The sequence below is a fragment of the Vipera ursinii genome (assembly GCF_947247035.1).
Source record: "Vipera ursinii genome assembly, chromosome: 1".
NCBI classification, from domain to species: domain Eukaryota; kingdom Metazoa; phylum Chordata; class Lepidosauria; order Squamata; family Viperidae; genus Vipera; species Vipera ursinii.
The window spans coordinates 312554098-312580555 of NC_139512.1; positions in this window are offsets into that span (position 1 = coordinate 312554098).

Below are 26458 nucleotides of genomic sequence, written 5' to 3' on the forward strand. Positions count from 1 at the left end.
AGGAATCAAACCGGTAGGATTATTGTGGGGACAAGGTTGGAGGAAATTCAGTTATGCAGCTTAGATTCTTCTTTAGAAAAGTTATTCCAATACATTTTTAAATGCCTATACAGTACCTTATACATTTCTTTTCTGAAATAAATAAATCTTCTCAAAAGATGCAATATTTCTATATTCAAATAGATTATGTTTGTTAACATAGATTGTGGTCTACCACAGTTTGCCTTAATAGAATTTATGATGCCTCACAGAATGGGACAACTTAGTGTGGCCATCTTGCCATGGCCAACTCACGATGGCCTTCTTGTTGCACCAACTCATCATGGCCATCTCGCCACACCAACCCATCACAGCCATCTCACTGGAGCCATTTTGCCATGGCAACTTGCCATGGGACAACTAGCCATAGCCAACTTGCTGTGGGACAATTCCATGTGAGATAACTCAATGCCATAAATATTATCTGACACTTTCTTTGACACCATTTCCATTCACAAAAATGGAAGAAGAAACAATGGTGGATAACATTTATCACATTGAGTTATTCCACATGGATTGTCCCACAGCAAGCTGTCCCACAGTGAGTTGGCCATGGCGAGTTGGTCTGTGGCAAATTGGCCATGGTGAGTTGGCTGCAGTGAATTGTCCTAGACCCAGTGCCTCAAAATTATTTGATTATAAAGCCTTCATTTGGTCGCAATTTTAAAAAAATAATTACGTTTCTTATAGGATGTGAATAGAAACCTATAGAACAGACTGCACAATAAAAGCAGTAATGCTATAATAACTTTTGTTCAAACTTCCTTAAATCCAGTTTTCAGCCCAAGGGAACAAATGTTCCAATGAAAATAGCAGAAGAAAGAAAGGTACATAACAATTTCTGTAGAAAGTTGGGGTTTGCATTCGTAGGATTTCTTGCGAACAGCATAGGAACCTTTTCATGTGTTGAAAAATTCAATGGGTTTGTATATTTCCTTGGCTTCTTCAATCAACTTTATTTCTATGGTAGAAAAATGAAAGAATCTACCAACTCTGCTCTAAACAATGATCCTGGGGAAAAAAAGGAATAAAATTCCTCAGATCAGAAGAGAGTTAGTTATACTGTTTACATAGCAGAAAAGGAATTGTCAGCTTCTGAAATGAACAATCTGCCAGGCAAATTTAGCAAATGGGACTGGGGAGCTGAGGAGATTTTGACCGCAATACAGACCACATTGGTCTTAAAAATGTTGGATCTTTTCAAACTTTTAAAGTATTGAAATGCAAAGGATGGATTTTCAGTTGGTTGGGTGGGTGGGTGAGAAATAAATTAGTAAGTAGGTAGGAAAACAATTTGTTTAAAGATGTTAGTCTTAAAAATGGACATGGTAGTCTTTATATACATGACACAATATATGTACTGTTACTGGTAATGGCAGCAAACCCCAAAAATCTTAATTTTCCATTTGTGCTCCAATGCCATCTCAAGAGACTGGAAAAAATAAGGTGTCAAACACTATGACCATAAATAAATATTTGTGACTAATATCCATTTCATCAATTACCATTCCCATTTGCCAAATAGATACATGCATAAATATATTGAAGACAAAAAATGGAAATGGCAGTGAAAATTAAGAAGCATAGGGTATGACAACTCTGTGTAAAAGTGTTATATATACAAAGCTACAATTTCTGAAATAAGCTGTTGGATACAACATGATGATCCAAGGATTGTTATATTAATATACATGTAAAACAATAGAATGGAACAGAAAAGTTCTAGCCTGCTTGGCAACTACAATAATAGCTGAAGTCTCCAGAATATAATAATAAAAATACAATTAAGTCTTAAGACCACTGAATTATACTGCAGACTACTGATATGAGAAAAGGAATTTACCTTGCTAGGCCCCAAACATGGGACAAATCTTATTGCCTGCTTCAGCCTAACCCAAGGCCATCCACAGGCTGTAGTCACACCAGTGACAGCTCATATTTGTGTAAATTTTTGGATTGCTAACAAAGAATTAAAGGGAGACTAATATGGCCATTTCAAACTCATTTGTTCTCATCAGTCCCGTGTTTGGGGCCCAGCAAGGTATTCTAAAATACTTAACAAACACTTAACACATATCTCCCTTGCCTCTCAGCTAACAAAGCAAGAAAGAGCCTGTGGCCTAGGGGTTAGAACAATTGCCTAATGTGCAATCGGCCCAGGTTCGAATCTCAGAAGGGCATGGCTGACTGATGAGAACAAATGAGTTTGAAATGGCCATATTAGTCTCCCTTTAATTCTTTGTTAGCAATCCAAAAATTTACACACATATATGTATATATATGTGTGTGTATGTATGTGTATACACACACACATATATTTCTCTGTTATATACATATATACATATAATACACACACACACACACCATTTATTCTTCAATGTACTATAAGAAGCAAAATAACAAGTTATAATAGCCCCAAGAAGCTGTAGGTTAGTGAGTGTGTGTGTGTGTGTGTATACACACATACATATATATACACATACTATATACACACATACATATGTATATATACACATGCACACACACTAACCTACAGCTTCTTGGGGCTATTATTATTATTATTATTATTATTATTATTATTATTATTATTATTATTTAGATTTATATACCGCCCTTTCCCGAAGGACTCAGGGCGGTTTACAGAATATTTAAAAGAAAATCAATACAAAAGTTAAAACAATTAAAAAGATTAAATGAAACCCTGAGAGAAAATAAAAACCCCAGTTAAAATTAAAAGTTAAAAATTCTCAGCCTGGGCCAGAGACCTCGAAGAGCCAGGTCTTCAGGTCCTGGTGCAATGAACGGAGATCGGGGGCAGTCCTAAGCTCCGTGGGCAGCCGGTTCCAAAGGGCAGGCACGCCCACTGAGAAGGCCCTACCCCTGGGTGTTACCTGCCGGCAATCTTTAACCGGCGGCACCCTGAGAAGACCCTCCCTGTGGGAGCACACTGGACGAAGGTAGCTTGATGCTGGCAGCAGGTGTTCCCTCAGATATCCCGGACCCAAGCCATTTAGGGCTTTATAAGTCATCACCAGCACCTTGAATCTCACCCGAAGGTGAGATTATAACTTGTTATGTTGCTTCTTATAGTACATTGAAGAATAAATGGTTTCAAAACAATTGCCTTTACAACAGAAAACTGCTAATGGAAGAGCAGCTTCAGTGGAAGTAAGAAGCTTAATTGTGTGTGATTCATAATCTGTAAATGAAGTTTGTTTTTCTCTCTCCATCATCTTTCAGGAGCTGTAGTGGAGAACCATCAATTACAGTGGCACTCAGAGGAAACTGAAAGTTCTTATCTAAAATGAATCTATTGTCTGTCCTATAAAATATGGACAGCTCATTGATGGGCAAAAGGAGGATTTTTGGCAATCTGAGGATTTATTACAGAACTCTTTAGAACTTGGATAACTTTGAGAATGCTTATAGTAGTAAAAGAGCCCCACTCTCAAAGATGGGATGTCTTCTTGCCAGATAGAAGCAGATGTGTACTAGCTAGGATTTGATTTGATTTGATTTTCTTTTCTTCTCTTTTTCTTTCTCTGATTTTGTGGGAATCAAAAAATAATAATCTGACTTTTGACATGAGCAAGTGTCTATGTTTCTGGAGAAATTAATCCTGACCATTAGGCTCTCAAAGAATGTTTCAAATAGAATAGACATTTATGTTGGCAATGTAAGACTTTTGAAGGTGTACGATTTGGTTACAGCTTTGTTTTTGTTGTAAATGTGGATGTAAGTTTGGAAAGAATTTAATTTTGAAAATAAATATTATAATTAAGGATCTCAATGTGATATTGAACTATATTCCTAAAACAGGGAATTTGTGTTTTAATGAAAAGTGTTGGCCCTCTCAAGGCCAATGTATAGCCAAGGGTCTATGTAATCAGAAAGAAAGCCACTCTCCTGATTTGAAGGTATAGAACCTAAACATGGTCTTTTAAAAATCTCTGTTCTAAACATGAGAAGATGAAATTGTACATTGCTATGTAGCTTAGATTTAATGATAAATAATTTTATATAGATTTTTGTATTTACATGTAGGTCTCCCTGTTAATTAATCTTGCTCTTACATTTATTTCATTTTAGTCATTTTAACATATTTTGATTCCCCCCCCTGTAATTATTTAATGCAGATTCCTTTTTGTGTATATTTCACCATTTTAACAAACAAAATTCAGGAGAAAAAAGGTCTCCAAACTATATCAAGAACTGTTAGGAAAAAATGAAGTAGGGGGATCACATGAGAGCATTAGATTCCGGAAGGCACCTGATTATCAATCAATCAGAATAGAACTGACCTTGGAGGTCTTCTAGTCCAACCCCCTCCTGCTCAAGCAGGAGACCTTATACCATTTCAGACAAGTGACTGTCCAGTCTCTTCTGAAAAACCTCCAATGATGAAGCATCCACAACTTCTGAAGGCAAGCTGTTAGACTGGCTAATTGTCCTCACTGTTAGGATTACGTACATAGAATCATACATCAATTAAGAGCCTTGGTGGAGCAGTGGGCTAATGCCTCCTTAAGTAACACCAGCTGCCTGCAATTAGTGCAGGTTCGAGTCCCACCAGGCTCAAGGTTGACTCAGCCTTCCATCCTTCCGAGGTAGGTAAAATGAGGACCCAGATTGTTGGGGGCAATTAAGCTGACTTTGTAATAATGCCGCTGGGGGGGCGGCAAAAGCCCTAATAAGCAGGCATATACATAGAATTAAGGCTATTGCTAAGCACATTGATTTGTGCTTTAGATTGTAAGCCGCCCTGAGTCTTCGGAGAAGGGCGGGATATAAATGGGATTTTAAAAAAAAATAGCCCGTAGGCTGCCTGCCTCAGTCTAGAACGTGCTTAGCAAATAAGCAGTGATAGTTGCTTTTTCATTTCATGGATAGCCTTCTGGTTTCTTTCTTCCTTTTTCCTTTCCACACTATCATCCAAGATCTGGAGGTGTATCCAAGTGTCAAAATGGGCCAGAAAAATAAGAGGAAGAGCTACAACTGGGTGGAGGAATATTTGAGGACTAATTACTTGTAACAACAGTGGATGTGAATAGACAAAAAGTTAATTATTAAATAGAAAAGTAAAAATTGGGAAAAATTGACGGACGTTGGTCATGGCAACTTGGACACTCATGCATGAAGCCCATGAGCTATATAATGTGGTTGGAAGGAGTTTGGGAGAATTTTAAAAAGGAAAAAAATATTCAGAGCAAAGGGTAAAGCTTTTACAGTTTGGTTGAAAGGCTTTGTATGATGCACTATTGTGATATGTTGTACCTTACTGCCAGAGTATCAGAGTGTCTCCCCAAAACTGAAGCTAGTCAACTGAATGATCCTCGTATCAAAGATTAGCTTTTTATAAAAGAGCATCTTTATTCCTCCTTTCCCTTCACTGCTCCACTATGAAATTCTGATGGAGCAGAAGATGGACTCATTGCTGTCCCAACTTCTCTCCTCATCATGTTTCCATCTTTATTTGTCTACAGAGACGCTCCCTTTGTAGAAATGAGGCAGAACATTCCAGCAATGCAGAAAGTTGCACATGTCTCAGCCATAATAGCAGAAGACAAATATTCATGCATGCCTGACCAACGATGAGCGGATGAGGGCTTTCGGTGATACTTCTGCCACAGGCTGGCAAACGGATTTAATTCTGCTATGATCTGTAAATGGAATAGGGGAACAAACATTGACAAAAGAAGAAATACATCAGCCAGGTCTGAACAAAGCCATACTTGATGCTCACTCCTTGAGCTAAACTAGTTGTGGCTGCATGACAGAAATAATACACAAAATTCCACTCAGAGATTCAAGTAAGGATTAATTTTTAATTCCTTAAAGCCAAATCAAGATACAGTATGCATGCTGTTTCAGTTCCTATTGTTCTTTCTTTCTTTCTTTCTTTCTTTCTTTCTTTCTTTCTTTCTTTCTTTCTTTCTTTCTTTCTTTCTTTCTTTCTTTCTTTCTTTCTCTCTCTCTCTCTCTCTCTTTCTTTCTTTCTTTCTTTCTTTTTTTCTTTCTCTTTCTTTTTCTTTCTTCTCCTCCTCCTCCCTCCCTCCGTAATTTTTTAGAGTTTTAAAAAATTAGCTGCTCAGAAGCTTCCTTCACCAATTCATATTTCATTTCACTACCCTAAAACTGCAGAGATCTTTTCCTTTATTCAACTTATTTCTGCCTACCCAGGACTGAGCTATGGCATATATGCTGCTGAATGTTGCTCCTTCAGGTTCAGAAGTCACTTAATTCTACCTGAATATGGACAACAGGACAGTATTTTCTCTGCCTGGGAAAGAAGCAAGCTAACTTAGGTAGCATTTAATAGGGCATATAAATTAATACAGTTGAGCTTTAGGACCCTGCCCTTTAGTTTTTGTCATTGGAGGCAGCTGACTCTTGCCAAATGGGAAGACAGATCCAGATAGAATCACATATACATATACTGCAACTGTTCATTGGGACAGGGAAATTCAGTATATTCTAGCCTACTTTTTACCCATATTTGGAAAAGGTACAGAAATATAGATAAGAGTTATATATTAGGGGATTTGTCATTGTTCAAAATGCAGGTGTTTTCCAAAAGTGAAAAGCTAACATGTTTACTGCCAATGCCTGTGTGCATGTTATAGTATTATAGCATGCATCACTTCCAGATATATTAGCTCCCAAAGTGGATACTTTTATCTTTATTAAGGACCAGCCTTGCCAAACATGTTGATCTCTACAGTCCCAGTTCTAAGCTAATGAATGATGAATGAATGAACCTTTATTGTCAAAGTACAACCATGTACACATTTAGATTGGCTGAGCCACCCTTCTTGCCCACCACCACCACAACAACTCACAGTGACAACAAACCCACCATTTTGTTACGCCATGTGAGCTAATTGCACAACACACCGGCCTCACAAGTCAGTCATACATAAAATTATAAAATTATTTCCCATTCAAGAGCCTAGCAGCCCATGGATAAAAGCTGTTCTTCAGCCTGTTGGTACGGCTGGCTATACTCCTATATCTCCTACCCAATGGTAGGAGAGTAAAGAGATACCGACCAGGGTGTGAGTCGTCCCTGAGAATTTTCCTCACTCTTACAAGGCAGTGAGCCCTGGCGATGTCATCCAGTGGTGCCAGGGGACAGCCCACAATATAATATAATATTAATTATGAAACTTGGAGTTCAACTACAGAAGGCCTTAAGTTGGAAAAACCTAAATTAGAACATTTGTACAACTACCAGATCCACATTGATGGGTTCTTACTGCATAAATGTTATCTTACTTGATCACTGACAGATTACAATAAAATGAGAAAAAATATACAACAACTTCTGCTCATACATACAATGGCTGCAACTCAGGAGGGCTATATAACATATTCCCATATTGCTCTATCCAATACCTGTGTTGGATAAGGATAAGGAAGATTGCAGTCTAATATATATCAAGGGTGGCATGCTGGGATGTCAATTTAAGCTAGACATAGTTAGTAGCATCCTTGGGTGGGGGTTGGGAGTGTGTGTGGACATGTAGCTATTCTGTTACCCAGAAGATAGAAGAGCTGGAAATTCCCATAAGGATCTTTTAGTCTATTGAGACGGAATCAGCTTATGGTGACTACTCTCTTATTACTGTCAATAGAATCCAGAAAGTTGGTCAATTTAGCCAATTAATCAGTCCCTGCTCAATGCAGGAATTTGATTTAAGACACTCCCAGGAGACAGTTCTCTAGCCTCTGTGCATGGTATCGATAGACTGCTGCTTTCATCAGAATGCCTAAAAAAGAATCATGCTATAAGTTCTGGCTTTTCAGGGCGCACATGTAATGTCAAAAATGCACATATAAAAGCGGGAAAGGCTTCCTCATGTGGGCAGGATACTGCTGTCATCAGACTCACCTGTTTGACCTCCCCATCCACACTCATCCATCACTGCTGCCTATTCTGGAACACATCCAATGAAGAGGAGCCCATTGTAGTAAGAAGTGCTCATGGCCAGTACAGACGAGATCTACATACTGATCACCTGCTTTGGCAAGTGTCAGAAGTTATGTGTTGGCCATCAGCCCTGCACCAGTGGAATTCCTGTGACCATCTCCATGCCCAGATTCAGCTATTCTTTAGTGAAACTAGAAATGGTTGTGGGGAGGTTAGTGTGTACTCTTTGAAATGTGCATTATGCACTGGAAATTCATGCGGGAATATTTTTCTCCCACACATTTACATATTTGCCTCACTTCTGAATGAATCTTTAATGTGCTGTCTTTACGTTTCAAATTCATTCAATCTTAGGCTGATAAAATTTCATGCTGCCGTCAAGCAGACCCTGTTGGATTGGAAAGAGGGAAGTGGGTGGTGCAATAGAGGGAGACAAAGAGAGAAAAAGCAGTGGAAAAGAAAACAGCAAATTTGCTGTGTTTAACACATTAGAGGCCATCTGTATTTTATTCATATAGTATTATATATTTGGTGAGAATATAAAACAGCTTCATGAGTCAGTGTACGCATGGCAGTCACTTGAATATCTATAATGGGAAACACGTTTTAGATTGGAAGTTGCAAAGGGAAATCAAATGTTTGAAGTGTCAAAGTTGGAGAAATATAAAATATGCCTGACACCATAACTATTGAAGCCAAATGGAATAAATCATCATCTCAGGGAAGAAAACCCCACCAAGCTCTTGGCTGCAAATCTCATTTTCCTATGTTCAAATAAAATTACATACAACCTGATAATTTAACTAGACTTGTCAATGGGAGATGATTGAGCCCCCAGGCTTTAGCTTATAAGCAGAAAAAAAATCATTACGTTATCTGAGAAATGTATTCAAACACCTAGGGTCTTTAATTCAAATCAATAAACTAGGATAAAACCCTCTTTAAAAACCCGTGCTTATTCCTAAACAGAAAAGATTGTGATGTTCTATTATGTTATGGCTGAGTTAAAGGTAAAAATAGATAAATCAATGAAATAAATTTATTTAGGTAGTACTTCTAACCGGGAGAGGAAGAAAATAAATCCTACTGAAAAGGCAGTGTTCAACTTCCATTGGGTCAAGAACTAACTATTGCCTTGAATGGTATGTCAGGACTTATTTTCTAAAAGTGTGTGAAATCATCAGAAAAGTGTAAAGTTAAAAATGAATAACAGAAATCTCCCTCTCCCCTCTTTGTCCTCCCCACTTCAGGAATAAAGTTAATTCTTAATAAAAATGATGTTGTTGTTGTTGATGATGATGATTGATAATATCCACCAGTAAACTAAGTACTGAAATGTGAATCGAGTTAAGGCATTTTTACTTAAAAGGTCTCAGATAAAATGCCAGGGAAGATCTCAGCCAGTTAACCTAAAAAAATCAAGGTCAAAATAATGCCATCTGGTAGCTACCAAACAAGAAGATGCTACCTAGCCCTAAACATAGAAGCTGAAGCATCCAGAAAGAATTCTTTCTGTTATGAGCTGAGCTGACGTTTCTTTTCCTTTTTTAAATAATATTTTATTAATTTTCCAATTTTACATTTAAGTATTAAAAAAGCAACGTAGTGGCTGGGTTAATCAATAGTTCAATAACATACAAAAATCTTTAGTACAAATCTCAAATTACAACATCACATATTTCCTCTCTTTCCCCTTAATATCTACTATCTCGTATTTAAGCTAATACAGTCCTTATTATATCAACTAAGTAAAAACATTATTACATTTATCAATAAATTTTTAGCTTATACATATTTTAATTACTTTTACATTCAACCTTTATAGACAATCAATGTCCTGTTATTGATTTTTTCCTAATTTTTAGTTTCCCATCAATATTCAGATTTAACATTTGATATTTATAATTTCCAGGCTTTAGGTAACCAAAGTTTCCCTTATCTCAATTCATAATAGAATCTAATATTCAAAATACACATCTTACCTATTTGAATATAGTCTTGTTCTATTTCCTAAAAGTTATGTATTTCCCACTATATTACGGTAAATCATCTAATTAATAATACAGTAACTCCTTTAATAAATCAAAACCATTATATACATTGTCTGTGTTAATCAATAAATCAAACTTATTCTTTTTTTGGGAGGTCCTAATTTTTAAATATTAAACAAATAGAATCCTTATTTTCAACTAATTTCCAAATATTTTAAATTTAATGACCAAAATTCCCCTTATCTCAACTTCTCCCTTTAACCCTCTAATTAGTAATATGAAATCCCCACTAATAAATCAAAACCCCAATTTAATAATAATAATAATAATAATAATAATAATAATAATAATAATAATAATAATAATAATAATAATAATAATAATAATTTGCAGATGACACTAAACTGGCAGGAATAGCCCATACCCCAGAAGACAAGCTCAGAATCCAGAAAGATCTTGATAGACTTGAACAATGGGCTCTATCCAATAACATGAAATTTAATTAGGAGAAAAGCAAGGTTTTATACCTAGGCAAGAAAAACCAAAGTTACAAGTACAGGCAAAACCTGGCTCAAAAGCAGTAACTGTGAAAGGGACCTTGGAGTCCTAGTGGAGGATCACTTAAACATGAGCCAGCAGTGTGTGGCAGCAGCCAAAAAAGCTAACACAATCCTTGGTTCTATAAACAGAGGCATAGAATCAAAATCATGTGAAGTATTAGTACCATTTTACAAAGCCTTAGTAAGACCACATCTGGAATACTGCATTCAGTTCTGGTCATGATATTACAAAAAAGATGAGACTTTGGAAAAAGTGCAAAGAAGAGCAACTAAGATGATTAAGGGCCTGAAGACAAAAACATATGAAGAACAGTTGCAGAAATTGGGTATGGCCAGTCTAGAGAAAAGAAGGACTAGGGGGGACATGATAGTAGTATTCCAGTATTTGAGGGGCTGCCACAAAAAAGAGGGGGCAACTTATTTTCCAAAGCACCAGAAGGGAAGACAAGAAACAATGGATGGAAAATAATCAAGGAGAGAAGCAACCTGGAGCTAAGGAGAAACTTCTTAACAGTGAGGACAATTAACTGGTTGAACAGCTTGCCTTCAGAAGTTGTTGGTGCTTCATCACTGGAGGTTTTTAAGAAGAGACTGGACAGCCACTTGTCTGAAGTGGTATAGGGTCTCCTGCATGAGTGACTTAATATGGGGGGTGAGCTATTACCCCCCGTAGATTGGGCTCGCAACTTGGGGGTCCTTCTAGATTCACAGCTCTCCTTAAAAGATCATATAGGAGCTGTGACTAGGGGGGCCTTCACCCAGGTTCGCCTGGTGCGCCAGTTGCGGCCCTATCTAGACCAGGATGCCTTGCGTATAGTCACTCATGAGCTCGTGACCTCTCGTTTGTACTACTGCAATGCTCTCTAAATGGGGCTGCCCTTGAGGACCACTCGGAGGCTTCAACTGGTGCAGAATGTAGCCGCGCGAGTGGTGTTGGGGGTCTCCCGATACTGCCATGTTACACCTCTGCTCCGCGAGCTGCATTGGCTGCCAGTTGCCCTCTGGGTGAGATTCAAGGTGCTGGTAATGACCTATAAAGCCCTACATGGCATGGGTCCGGATTACCTACGGCAGCACCTGCTGCCGGCATCAACCTCCCTCCGTCCAGTGCGCTCTCACAGAGTGGGCCTCCTCAGAGTGCCTCCAATCAGAGAATGTCGATTGGTGGCCCCCAGGGGGAGGGCGTTCTCTGTGGGCACGCCAGACCTATGGAACCGCTTGCCGGTTGAGCTCCGGATGGCCCCCGACCTTCGCTCCTTCCGGCGTGATTTAAAAACTTATCTATTTGAACAATCTGGCCTGGTTTGATGGGTTTGGGGTTGGATCTAATTTTAACATAGTTTTAATTATTGTATTATATTGGGCATAATTATTTAATTCTTTTAAACTTCTTTTTTAACTTTTGTATTTATATTCTGATATTTATTGCCCTGTACACCGCCCTGAGTCCTTCGGGAGAAGGGCGGTATAAAAATTTAATAAATAAAATAAATAAATAATACAAGACGAGGAGGAGAAGAGACAACTTTGAAGATTTTTTCCCCCCTGAAGATTCTTCAACTGACTGGAAAAGATTGCTGGTGAAGTTGCGAAGGTTAGGAAAGGAAAAGTAGACATAAACAATCAAGAGATAGGGGAGTCCTTTATCAGCTTATTTCATAAACAGTAACATAGCCCCAGTGAACAGAATTCTGGGAAGAAGTTCAAATCATTCAAGTTCACTAAATGAATTTGAGGAATAAATGAGGATGGGAAATTCCTCTTAAGTTTCCACGATGTTATATTTACTGAGGTTAGCATTAACTCTATGTAGTTCTTACTTGCATGATCTTGTCCAGTTGCATGAGGCTTAACAACAGCCTCCTAGAATAAGAAAGGAATGTCTTGCTAGGAGAGAAAAATATCCTTAAGCCAGGATAAGAGAACAATGAACCAACTGTTGGTGACTCATAAATAAAAGGCGAAGGAATAGAACAGATATTATATCCTGTATCTTCAAGATACTTCTAATACCATCAATGCATTGATCTGGTAAAGCTTTCCCTTTAGTTTACAAATATGCTGACTTCTAGTTCCTAGACTCGTTTTAGTGATTGTTGTTAGTTGCGAAGTCGTGTCCGACCCATCGCGACCCTATGGACAATGTTCCTCCAGGCCTTCCTGTCCTCTACCATCTTCTGGAGTCCATTTAAGCTCACGCCTACTGCTTCAGTGACTCCATCCAGCCACCTCATTCTCTGTCATCCCCTTCTTCTCTTGCCCTCAATCTTTCCCAGCATTAGGCTCTTCTCCAGTGAGTCCTTCCTTCTCATTAGATGGCCAAAGTATTTGAGTTTTAGCTTCAGGATCTGGCCTTCTAAAGAGCAGTCAGGGTTGATCTCCTCTAGGACTTTAGTTTTAGTGATATTGACTATGAAATGAAAAATGAAAAGAGAAAGTTACTCCCTTCTTATGCATCTTCATACCTATATTAGGCAAAAAATACTTTAATTTTTAACCCTATACCACAGGTGTCAAACTCGCCACGTCACGTGACGTGTCATGACATATTGCAACTTTTTTTGCATTGCGGGAGCTGGGGTGGGTGCGGCCTCTGTATGATGCAACTGCCCCATGGGCCGGCAATTTGACACCCCTAATCTAAAGCATTTCCCATACATTTCAGAAAGTATGTAGTTTTTTTCATTGCATCTCATTTTTCATCTTCCCCAATGTTTCTAAAATTTGTTTTGTGGCATGTATACTAGGACACAGAAGGAGATAAAGTCATAAAAATCTAAGAAAAATAAACACTCTCCACTGTGTTTCTCTAATGGTTTTAATTTATGTTACCTTTTTAAAATAAAAGCTAAGCTCCAAGAACTGTTGCCTCAGCGCTTCAGTAAAACCCTGTTTATATGTTTTTAGCACTGAGCAATTAACAGTTGCTGCTGTTACAAATAATAGAAAAAATGTTTCTTAGTTTTTGTTTTCTGTATTAAATATAATAAATACTTTTAAATTGGAATCGTCTGTCTTTTACAAAGTCTAATGGAAGACTGTCCTTTGTTAAGCAGGATACCAGTATCTCAGTCTTTAATTACCTACCTGAGTACAGAGCATCAACTCTGCAGATATTAGAAAGAGGCAACTTCCAGTTCATCTCCCCTAGATTCATACCCACATCAGACTTTACCACAAACTTCCCAAAGGTGTAGACCCTCCTAGGTACTCTTAGCAATGCCTGGCTAAGAATCTCAAATGGTCAACAGGTTTAGGTTTTCTGTAACCAAATAGCTCCTTGTCTAATTTGGAAGTTGAAGGATATAAACTCTATTCCAGACTATCAATATTAAGTAGTTTAGGATTTGAAACTGTTTCTTCTAAGTAAGAAGTCCTAGAGCAGGGGTATTCCCCTGTCCTAGGGGAATATTTTTGGACTTCCTATAAGCAATTGGTTGACCACTGTGGGAAACAGATTGGTGCCTTAATTCTGAGCTAGCAGAACTCTTCTGGGGTTCTTATGAGAAATGTGCCCTTCTCATTAATCCAGAGATATCAAGCATGACTCATTCAGATTCCAGACCTTACAGTGAGAATGAATGAATCAGCGAGCCCAATGAAGCTTGCAACAAAATATTGACTTGAAGAACTGGCCAGCCAAGCCTTTCCTTCCAACACTCAATTCCTTCTTGTTATGCTTTCCCTCTGCTAGTTAATTAGTTAGTATTTTATAGTTACTAGGAATATCCAAATCTTATGAGCTGTTATGGAGTCCAGTCCCTTTATTTCTCTGCAAAATAGTTTTATACCTCTTAAGAGTAAATCTGTTAATACTTCCCTTTTCTGTATGAGTGGTACAGTTTTGGCTACATGAACAATTGCACCCGCAGGATGAATCCTGGAAACAATGAGGATGATAATGAAAATAGGATAATGGTTTGGATAATGATTCCAGGTCTATAATTTATTTAATTTATTCCAAGTATATAAGAAAACTGATGCCAAGAAAAATTAAGAATTTCTTAAGCAGCCCAAACTTTCTACATAAGGACTGTAATGAAATTATTTTGTAGGTACAAACGGAATTTGCCAGGACATTTACTCCCCGTTCTGGGTAGATTTTTAAAATAATTAGAAGATTTCAAATAAAAGGTAGCCCAGGAATGAGAAATGATACTACTTTTATTTCTCTGCTAGGTCCCAAGAAAAATTGTGGTTGTCCATAGCAATAGGAAAGGGCCGGTTAACATCTTCCTTGAAATACCACTTCTTTCTTTAGGAAACCTGAGGCTGCTTTTCAGTTTGAAACATATTATTTGTAATTTGAAAAATGACTGATAAAAACTTCAATCCTGACCGCTCAAAGTTGACTCAGCCTTCCGTCTTTCCAAGGTCAGTAAAATGAGGACTCAGCTTGTTGGGAGCAATATGCTGACTCCTGTAAACTGCTTAGAGAGGGCAGGAAAGCATGGTGAAGTGGTATGTAAGTCTAAATGTTATTGCTATTGCTTTTTGACTTCTGAATGTGGATTCAGGGCTTTGGAAGCATATTGTCCTTTTTTAAATTACCTATACAGTTGTCCACAGACACAGAAAAGAGAGCATCCCAGGTCATAGGTGAGAGAGTTAGCCATATGGGAGAAAAAAATAGCACAGATGAATGAGAAAAGGTAGGCAAGGAACTACAAAAGTGAATGGAGCTAATGCATGTTTTCTTTTAGTGAATGGATTTCTTTCTGGAGAACATTGTTGAGAGGATGTTTGGTCTGCAGCTGATGAGAATTCTGGAGGAAATAGATTACCTAGACTCATTTCAGTCAGGTTTCAGGCTGGAATTCAGTGCTGAGACAGCTTTCATCCGGCGTGTTGTTAATGATGGCAGAGTATGGCACATCCATTCTTGTGCTTCTTGTTCTTTTGGTAGCATTCCATATCACCGACTACTATAATCTGAGCTAGCTCTCTGTGCTGCAGATTGCAGGTACCCCTCTACCGTCTCTGGGTCTGATTCCAGTTGGGGAAGACTCATCTCTGATTTAATCCTCCCAAGATTAAGCTTTCAATGCTGGGGCCACCCAGATCTGAGGATATGCCACCTTTGACCATAGTCATCTTTGGGATCCCATTTCTTTATTCAATACATGCAATTCAGGAGTCTTTCTGGACTCACAACTTCCAATGCTGTCAAACATGGTATTCTTCTGAAACAGTTATCCCATCTACAGTGGTTCTCTTCGTTTCCCCAAGACTAGTTCCACTTAATGTTGGTTGTGGGAAAGAGATCACCCCTAGGTCCCTTTTTTTGTGGCGTGCCTAGGATTTGGAAAGTATAGGACTATCTGCTTTTTTTTTAAACAAACAAAACAAAAAGAAAAAGAAAACCACGATATCCCTAACCTTTGGTTAGCAGTAATGTATATCTGCCTAGAGGCACTTCTTGGCTATACAAATTTGATATATAAAAAAACAAACAAACAAATAAACATCCAAAGAGATATCTATACTGGAGAAAAAAATGTCAAGATGGCAGCCACAACAATGTGATCAAAGCTTTCCCTGTTTTTTATGTGTAGTGCAGATGAAGAACAGGCATAGCTTCAGTGTTATCATTATCACTGGACAACCCTGGACATTCACATTCAAATGTTCTTCCTTTACTCATTGTCTCTTTTTCTTTCTGTATATTTACATTGTGCCCACCCCATCCCGCACCCCCGACACACACAGTTTGTATATTCTGTCTATGTATATATAAATAAACTCTTTGTATATTCTGCAGTGTGAGTCTGGAAAATACTAAATTGCAATCTTTAATTGACTCAGATTATAGATTAATCAGCTAATGTCTAGCAATCAGTGGGGTTCATTTTTAATTGGTAGGGTTGTTAATGAAGACCACATGAGGTTTATTTGTGGAAATTGTTTTGATTTAAACAAGTTAATGTAAAAGAGAAGGATTGAAAATATGAAAGATTGTTTTCCTTTTAATCAAAGAATAACTTTTCTTATTTAAATTGTACAGTATTTCTTTTGTGGTGTACTTAGTATTTTAAAATGTTCCTATAGAGAAGTTTTGATGAGATGAACAATTATTTAAAAGTTTTCTGTGCTTCAGTGACACAATTAATCAACATCTATACTAATATAGGGTGGGGAGGGGAATAGTTGCATCATGTACCTTCATAAAAATACCACATTTATAAATAAACTCATCAGTGCAAGAATCTCTGTTATGCTTAAGAATTATTTTGTGAATGGCTATTATCTATAGGTAATTATCACCATGTGTACCATCTGCATTTCATTTCCCTTTAACCTTACTGTTTACACCTCTCCTACTTAACCATTAGTATATATCAGGGAACTCAATTTGTGGAGGGCTAAAGGTCATACTTGATCTTTCAGTGACATGCCAGTGTCTATATTTTATAATACATTACAGGATGAAAAAGTTGAAACTGGGTAGAAATAAATTTTATTTAGTATCAACTTTAGTTTAAACCGGATTAATTATGGCAATTAATTATATTAGATTATGATTACTCCACATGATTTTAATATTTTCCTCTTTCTATTAGAACTACTAATGGTAATTTATTGGCAACTTTTGGATAGGCTTTCTGGGACTATGTGTCCTCCTTAGGAGTCCAGCTGCACATTTTTGATTTGTATAGATGCTCCCATTTAGGATTACACTTGATGTAGTCTGGAGAAGTTTATTCCATGATAAATCTTTGGTTTTCAAGATGCCACAATGTTCTTTGTTGTTACCACTAATTGCACTGTCAGACTCCTTTCTTCTCTCCACATGGGGCAGACCTTCTTGGTGGCATTCCTCCCCCCTCTTTCTACTTCTGTCTTTTCTCTTAGTGTATTTCTCCGGTGGCTGATTTGGGCATGTTCAAAGAAACTTTTTCTTAAAGATGTATTCACATACAGGAAGATAAGCATCCCAGATGAGACAAATCCATCCTAAGGGTGGCATACCAATTAATCATAGGGATTACCGCTGAGGCAATTATCATCTTTGCAACCCTCCAGCCCTTTGTTTGCTGGAGGTGAATGGACTTAGGCAGCACAGGCTGTTCCCATTGCCAGATGCATTCTGGAAGAAGCTTTCATCATTTTTTGTAGCTCCTTCTTTCTCATTCAGAAAATTCTACAAAGGACATTGAATTAGGAATGCACCCATTCCCAAAGCTGTAAGTCAGCTCACCTTCAAGAAAATCTTCAAATAATCTTTTGCAGTCAAAATATGGGATTCTTTGAGGCATTTGAAAAATGAATGAGGAATGGATGCAGCATGTCTGTGTGGCTCATTTAAACCTCTCCATGCTTCCCTGATCTCTTCTTGTGGGATTTAATTGAGACACAGGAAACCAAGGAGAATAAAAGCTGCTAAAGACCAGAAGGTTCCCATGATAGTGAGGAACTGGAAAGACTGTGGAAACGGTTAATGAAATATGGTAAACTAAATCCTACAAAAAACCTTTATTTTTATCCCTCTGCCATCGTTTCATTTCATTTCTTTGCATTGTACAGCCACTTATTTGACAAATGACTCTAGATGACAAACAAGTTTAAAGGAGCAATAAAATATTAGCATAAAAATGAAACATTATACCTGGGGCAGCATTTATAATGATGCTAAAAAATTCCTTAAAAGCACCTCACCTAACTTCTTGGTCCAATACTTGAAGAAAAAGCCAAGGTTTTAATGTCTTACAGAAGAGCATTGTCGTTGGGGCCTTTCAAATCTAAGGTGGCTTGCTGTTTTGTTTCAGAACAGCTATAGTTCATGAATGATCTTCAATCTAGAGCACATATAACAATTATCCAGATGTGAGATGATCAAGGCACAAGTGACCTTAGCAGGGTCTCTCAGTCCAGGAAAAAGTTGTATCTAGGCAAAAACCCCTATCACTTGCTCTTCAAGCAGGAGTCAAGAGCATAAGAGGACCCCCAATTTGCATACAAGTTCCCTCTCAGACAGGGTAATCACACCCAGAATCAATGATGGCAAATCTCCATATCTGGCAGCTAAAATCTATAGCCATTCTAGTCTTGCTAAAATTGAGCTTAAGCTTGGTTCCCTCCTCCCACCCCCAAATTCAGGTCCTTAATAACTCCCAGACACTGATTTAGAAAGCATCACTTGGTTGGTCAGAGGTAGAGATGCATAATCATATGCTCTTGGATGTCCTATCCAGCAACTTCTTGTAGACGTTAAAAAGAAGTGGGGAAAGGGCAGAGCTTTCTAGACCTAACCAAGCAGAGTCTTAGGGCTATGTTTCTCCCTTCCACCAACTCTGATTGGAACCAATCCCAGAAGAAGAAGAAAACACCATCATACCATTGTGCTCCTTACTCCTAACCCCCTCCAAGGTACCGTGAAACCCTCTGAGAGATCAAGGAGGGTCAGGATGGATAAGAATAAGTGAGATAGAATCCATAACTGCTGGCAAAACAGAAAAAACCTTTTCAAACTAATAAAAAAATTCAAATAACTTATAAAATAAAAGCAACAACTCATTTTGCTACTGGAAAAGACATCCAGCATGATTTCTCAGAAGTTCTTAATTCATACCAGCCAATTCATTATCAGAAAAGAATTAATGTTTTTCATCAAGTCTTCCATTTAGGATTTACTTAAAAAGAAGCATCAGGTACACCTCGCCCTGGAAAGAAGACACTGCTCATCTAAATTATATTTTTTACCATATTTTTTATTATTTCTTTAGTCACACACATTAGTTTGTGCTTTAGATGTGCTCTTCAAAGTCTTGCATCAGTGAACAGGCACAATACCTCCTCCATAAGAAAACACTCTTTAGCACTCATATGTACTCAGAGCTGAATCAGCAAAATTTAACTCACAAAACACAGAGCTCCCTCACCCACCATCCCCCAAACAAAGTAAAACCTTCAGTCTTTCAAATGGTTTCTACAATGGCATGCATCAAAGATTACCAAATCACACCCACTGAACATAGAACCACTATGCATTTGACTACTTCTTTTCCCTCAACACCCTGCTTCACTCACCCCATTCACTCTCAGCCAATGGCAGCAAGGTCATACTGGTCCCTGTTGCTGCACCGCTGGCCTAGAAAAATGGTCGAAAGAAGTAATTCCAGACATAAGCTCCAAAACAACTGCCAAGTCACGGTTCTTGGAATAGCCAGAACCCTTAAAATAACAGCACTTGAAATGACTAAGTTTTGTTGTAAGGTTTGGAACACATTTTTCAAATTTGAACATTTTATATAACCCTCTAATAACTTGGAATGGATCACCAAGACTGAACGTTTGGGGTAGGAAAATGTGGTGCTTTTGAGAATGTTCATTAGAAGTTGTACTCTAGAAGCTGCTACAACATTGGGGAGATTGTAACAGGACCCTTGCTGACAAGAGGTTGATGTGAAGACAAGTTATTTCTTCCCTTGATAAATTTTCAAACACCACAGATGGAAATGCTTATGACCTATCAGTGTTTCTTCCCATTGCCAGATTGTGCCCAAATGGAATATGCAATCAATTTAACTCCAAATGCAATAATCTCCCTGGCCTCCTGATTTCTTTTGGTGTGTCGGAGAAGAATAATGAATGAAAGCCAAGGAGCAGCATGGAAAGAAGCAATTGCTGGGGTTGGCAGGGGTGGAGGAAACTTGATTCATAATGCCAGGCATGAACAAGCCCAAAGGTACTTTAATGAATGCTGAAGCCAAAGGGGAAAGCACAGGAGACAGTGCCCAACTCTTGCCAAATGAGGAAAAAGGGAGGACAAAAATCCATCAAAGCAAAAGGAAATGTCCAAGAACAGTGATGTATTTCATCTGGAGGACATGGTACCAGAAAAATTATGTGGTGAAAGATAGATGAATAGGCAGCAAGTGGTAGGTAAATGGAAAACTGACTTGTTGATTCATTTCTTATTTATGTATTTCTTATCCCTGCATTTCTTATGCCAGCTGAGGTTCTCTGTCAAAAAGCGGCTACTTAAATTGTTCACTTAGACCTCATTGTTTTAATTAAGGTGAAATAGGGTGGCCATTTAGGGTCAGTCAAAGCAAAGAAATTTCATTCCCCCTCCCCCCCCAAAAAATCAGAATTGCAGATCTCTTTGTCTTTGCACATGAAAAATTCAGATTTAGATACAAAGATTTGACATTAAAATTCATCTGTTTAGGTACAGCTTTAGAACCCAAATATAAATCCAAGAAAGGGAAAAATGACCAGTGACTTCTGTGTGCCATCTGCTATCCAGCTGCTGTCTGCTCATGGTCATTCTCTATTCTCATGTCTTATGGTTGTTTATCTTTAATCCAAATATGGACTGGACAGCTCTCAGGTACAGAAGAGAATGTGAAGCAGGACTTATGGCCACCATAAGACCACGATCTATAGTTTTCCCTGATACACGGTCAACGTGCTATCCTTCTCTGAAGAATCCACTGATCTGCATGCTATCTAAGGGAGTGTTCTATGACTGGAGAAAGATAAGACTCTTTAATGTAATTCTTTTACTTCATCCATTATTCTCTCCCCTCCCCAGTGACCCCAGTGAATGGGTCAAAACATTCACTTTTTGTCCTTCTAAAAATAGCAGCTAAGAGGGGAATTACAAAAGCTAAAAGATTGGATCTCCCTGCTCTTTCTTTAAATAAAAGTGCTGCATATGGAAGAAAATGAATCCCGGTTGTTTTAAAATAAAGTCTAAACTTTTAGAATAAGCCTTTCACTACTCATTCACCTGTAAAAAAAGTCTGCAATTTTTCTGGGCTGGATAAAAAAAGACATTTTATTTAAGGTTTAACATATAGTTAAATGATATAAATTCCTTCCAAGATCCTTCCAGCTCTATCCTATCCTATCCTATCCTATCCTATCCTATCCTATCCTATCCTATCCTATCCTATCCTATCCTATCCTATCCTACCCTATCCTACCCTATCCTATCCTACCCTATCCTACCCTACCCTATCCTATCCTATCCTATCCTATCCTATCCTATCCTATCCTATCCTATCCTATCCTATTCCAGAGATGCATTTACTAATTTTTGATTCTAACACATTAACAAAATTACTTAACAAATTTGAAGGTCTCTGAGGGCTACACCAAAATTTTAAGGCCTGCTTGCTTGGCAGAGTTAGCTTTAGAATGGGTCCTTATAACTTTTGAATTCCCAAACCTGAAATCCTTCAGTTGTGTTCAACCATATGCACTATGTACATATAATGCTTCCAATGGAACAAAGTTCTGCAGTGATCAGGGGTCCTCTCATTCATTCTGCCAACCTTAATGGACCCACATAATTTACAGCTTCCTCATTTACAGCAGGGCAATTGATTTCCTGTATCTGGTTGGTGAATTCAAACTGCTGCAATTACAAGCTTCTGGATCCAAGGAATTTATTACTGAACATGACATTGATCTGAAAAAGTGAAGAAAAGTTCTGCTTAATCATGTTTTGAAGGAGAAGAACAGATACTCAGTAGAAACTACATCAGGAATTGATTGTGTATTAAGAGAAGCTTACATATGATGTCCTATGCTTTTGCTGCCATGATTTCTGGAAGGGCAAATTGTAATATATTCTCACCACCACAAAGACTTTGACAGTGAAGAGAAATGGCAATGGGATCAACTGAGCCTTGTAACTATAATTTACTTCAGATTTCAAAAGCCATTTTAGTTTATTCCTTATGGAGTCACCTTCACATCCCCCTAACCACAGCATGAAGATGCTGCAGTAATTGTTTTTTTATGCCACATCTTCATGATTTGGCCTTTGTCTGATCCCAGCACACAGCTGAGGCAGCCTGACATTGTCTTCAGCTGTTCTTGTTTTGAAGTTGTGTTTTTCATTTGCCCCACATAAATGATACCAAGGACACTATCTAGCATGATTCTTGATTATCTGGTCTGTGGTCAATAGCTAGGATTGCTTGAGATCCTACTGAACCATTGTGCACTGCTGTGGAAATGTCCTATCCTTGATCACTGGTCACTGCTCTCCATGGCCATTTTGTCTTGGGCTGTAGGAGAAATTAGATATATGAATTCCTTACTGTATCTGTCCATGTATAGTGTAGATGATGCTTTCCAAAGAATTTGACAAGTCTAACATGGGCTTTATATGTATAGGGGCTTTATATGTATAGGGGCGGTGCATTTTGGAAATAAAACTAGTCCTGAAATTCAGTTTCAGCTGGGAAAGAGAGCTATGGTGTAGTGCATTTTAGCCTAGGTCTAAGCTTTTTTGCATGCTACATGGGTTACTTCCAAATGTTTCCAGGGACAGCCATTCACTGCCAGCGCTGTTACCCTTATTGACAGATCACAGGTATAGAAGAGGGTTATGGACTGAAGGAGGGAGAGGAGAGAGGGAAGTAGGAGGAGAAGCGAATATTCAATAATAAATGCAAAATCTTATTGTATGTTGCCACAAGGGGACCTCAGAGTGCCTGTGTCATGGAGTAGTCAAAACCCTAGGAAGTAATCAATGCTTTTTCAGTACATCAGGAATATTCTCACCTGTTTTATCTCACACCTCTCTCCCTCTTTCAGAAGAGCACTAGACCAAGTTTCAGAAATAGTCTGACTGACATGTCACAGATAGGGAGCACTGCTGAGCCTGCTACCTGTTAGCCAGCACCTATCTACATTCACCTCTCCCCTTCCCATCATATGTTTAGTAGTAGTAGTTCTTCCTAATGGCAGGAGACAATTGGTAAAGGGGAAAAGAAAGCCAAAGAAAGATACCAGATGTTTTCCTTAGATCATCCTACAATCAGACTATAAGAACAGTATCATCCACTGGCCTCATCACAGAGACAAATAGGGTTAAGTCTCGCAAATATTTTTCTGCCAGCTCAAAGACTAACAGATTGAACTTTTATCATGAGAGCTCTCTGTGACCTCTGAAGATTTTTAAAACCCACTCTCCCACCCAAACAAAATAAGATATATAGTTGTGAGTCAAAAGCCATAAGTACCCTTTGATATATAAAGCAAGAGCAGGAGGGATACTACTACATAAAGAAAACAGGGTTTGTTCTATTACTCTGTTGATGTTTACTTTGTTGCTATAGTGCTACTGATTGATCATGGCTATACAGAGACATTCAGTAAGGGTTATAGCTCAGAGGTAGAGCATATGCTTGACTTCAAAAGGAAATCTCCCTGACATTTCCAGATATGGCTTGGAGAAAGTCCTTGGTCAGCTAGCATGCTTTGAATACCAGCAGCTGGGGAGCAACAGTGGAAGAGGGATATCGCACTTCTTTTCAAATATGAGAGTTTCTTGAATATCCTGGATTGGCCACAGAAGTCCAGAATCAAGGACTAGGTGGGCTGTCGACAGATCCAGGAGAGATCTTCTGAAACATTAAATACAGCCTAGCTTCCCCAATCTACAATCTTTCAGATACATTGGACTGCTATTCCTACCAGCCTTGTGTACTGGACAACTATTGGATTATTATTCATATTATCTAGTAGTATGGCCATTGAAATTCTGAGAAAGTTGCTGAAAAGTCTTCCCTTCTGAATTTTGTGTCAGGCTTAGAGCAATTTAGTCTGGGAAAGAGCAAAAAAGATGGACTTTGCAACTATATTGTCAGGCTCAGTGCACCAAAATGTACACACAGCTGGATAGATACACAGCTGCTTCAAATTAACATTCTTCATTGCCCTGAGTAGAACTCTATTGATTTATCTTAGCAGGTCTAGTGGTCAGATGCTTCTCTTTTCAGTTTTAAAAGATATGTATCAATTAATTTGTATGTTATAATGAAATGTTTGTACTTTGAATAACTTCCATAGGCCAAGAGTTAATAGAATATGATATTATATTGCAAAATAAATGCAATATAAAAATGCTAGAGATAAATAATAGCTTTGGAAAAATAAAAATTAATAATAGAGGTGTATTGTATACAGTGCTTTTTTTCTAAAAAAAAAAGGTGCCGGAACTCTCATCTTGGCGGGTGCAGGAGGCAGGGGGTGGGTGGGAAGGCGGTGCTGCTGCAGTCACAGGTGTGAAGGGTATTGGTGGCGGGCTCCCCTCCCTGGGGCCAGAGCCAGCGCGGCTGGTGCTGTGGGAGCAGCAGAGCCCACTCTATATGGCGGGGCTGCGTAATGTGGGTAGCGGAGGCGGTGCGGTCCAGGCGATGTTTTAATCTTATGATTTTAAAAATATATTTTTTCTATTGTAAGTTTCCCCAAACCTTGCCATGTGGATTGCATACAAATATTATATAATTGGCAAATAAAGGTAGAACATATGTTAAATATACATCAAATGATAATATGCTTCCCTACAAAGTCAATTCTTGCTCAATGACAGACCAAGGAGTTAACTCGGAAAGGCAAGAGGAAAATCTAGAAGAGGTCTGTGCAGCTCTTCAACATCTTCATCAACGATTTGGATGAGGGGATAGATGGGGAACTCATCAAATTTGCAGACAACACCAAGCTGGCAGGAATAGCCAATACTCCAGAAGATAGGCTTAAGATACAGGAGAACACTGGGCACTATCTAACAAAATGAAATTCAATTGTTAAAAAAAGTAAGGTTCTACATTTAGGCAGGAAAAATCAAATGCACATGTATAGTATAGGTGGTACCTTGCTCAATAGTAGTAACTGTGAGAGAGATCTTGGAGTCCTAGTGGACAATCACTTAAATATGAGTCAGCAGTGTGCTGCAGCTGCCAAAAAAGCCAACACATTGCTAGGCTGCATTAACAGAGGGATAGAATCAAGATCACGTGAAGCATTAATACCACTTTACAATGCCTTGGTAAGGCCACACCTGGAATATTGCATCCAGTTTTGGTCACCACGATGTAAAAAAGATGTCAAGACTCTAGAAAGAGTACAGAGAAGAGCAACAAAGATGATTGGGGGACTGGAGGCTGAAACATATAGGGAACGGCTGCTGGAATTGGGTATTTAATTTTAATTTTAATTTAATAACATTTATATACCGCCCTTCTCCCTGAGGACTCAGGGCGGTTCACAGGGCAGAATAAAATAACCAATACAAACATTAAAAACAGATTAAATAATTGCCCTAGTTAAAAACAATATAAATACAACGCTAAAAAACCCCCAGAAAAATTAAAAAACAAAAGATAAAACAACCCCAACACTCCCCCTCAGGCTAGGCCGGCTTGTACAAACAAAAATGTCTTGAGATCGCGGCGAAAGGAGCGAAGATCGGGCGCCGTCCGGAGCTCTACCGGTAGCTGATTCCACAGCTCCGGAGCGCCCACAGAGAAGGATCTCCCCCTGGGGGCCACCAATCGACATTCTCTGATCGGTGGCACCCTGAGGAGGCCCTCTCTGTGGGAACGCACAGGGCGCAGGGAGCTTGATGCCGGCAGCAGATGTTCCCTGAGGTACTCCGGCCCCATGCCATGGAGTGCTTTGAATACCGTTACCAGTACCTTGAATCTCACCCGGAAGACAACTGGCAACCAATGCAGCTCACGGAGCAGAGGTGTAACGTGGGAGTATCGGGAGACTCCCAACACCACTCTCGCGGCTGCATTCTGTACCAGTTGGAGCTTCCGAGTGGTCCTCAAGGGCAGCCCCATGTAGAGAGCGTTGCAGTAGTCCAGACGAGAGGACACGAGCGCATGAGTGACCGTGCACAGATCATCCCGGCTAAGATAGGGCCGCAACTGACGCACCAGGCGAACCTGTGCAAAGGCCCCCCTAGTCACGGCTCCTATATGATCTTCCAAGGTGAGCCGTGAATCTAGGAGGACCCCCAAGTTGCGAGCCCTATCTACGGGGGGTAATAATTCACCCCCCATAGTTAGAGGTGGAATGTCCGAATAAACCCGGGATGAAGATATGCAAAGCCACTCAGTCTTGTCGGGGTTGAGCTGGAGTCTGTTCCTCCCCATCCAGACCCGAACCGCCTCCAGGCAACGGGACAT